Here is an 805-nt window from a genome sequence, read left to right as displayed (position 1 = left end):
AAAGCAAGAGATGTATTAATTTAGAGAATAAAGTGACAAATAATTTTTTAAAGATTTATATTTTGGATAAATTAGTCCTAAAAAAATATCAATAAATTTTTTTAAAATAACAGATGTGGACACACAATCTTTTAATTAATTCTTATGATTAGAGTAGAAAGTTTTAATTTGAACAAACTTATTAAAAAATTTTATTAGTCATTTTTTTTGTTTAAATGCTAATCTATTTAAAATATATTTTCCTAAGGAATTATTTGTCAATTTACTCAAATTTAGATAAACACCCACTAGTATTTGAAATTAGAAAAAAAAAAAATCTCTGTTGTTCTAAGACAATATATAATAATATTATAATCTCTAAGTCAAATTTATTTGTATTTGATTCTTTTTAATGAGGATTCTTATTACTTTTAATATAAATTTGTGTTCTATGACGAAAACTTCTATCTTTTGTAGTATCCCAAAACTCTTTCGAGCCAAATTCTTTATCTGAACTTTGCCCCTTTTTCGTTCTACTTATTACTCTTATATTAGAAGGCTTGTTTGGCTTCACAGACATGAACTTCATTGAAATCTTCTTCTTCTCCTTCCTTTTTTTCTTATTACCATTTGCATTTTGATTTTTTTTTATTAGGTGATCATTTGTAATTGGTAATACTAATATATTTTTATAATATTTAAATAAATAAAAATAAATTATATATTTTTTTTTAAATTCTCTAAATTTTAAATTTTATTTGAGAGGATAAAATGTGATCTTTTACTATTTATTTCATAGATGAAATCAAAAGAAAATATGAAAGAA

This window comes from Arachis ipaensis, chromosome B04 (genome assembly GCF_000816755.2).
Source record: "Arachis ipaensis cultivar K30076 chromosome B04, Araip1.1, whole genome shotgun sequence".
NCBI classification, from domain to species: Eukaryota; Viridiplantae; Streptophyta; class Magnoliopsida; order Fabales; family Fabaceae; genus Arachis; species Arachis ipaensis.
Note: the sequence above shows the minus strand (reverse complement) of the source record.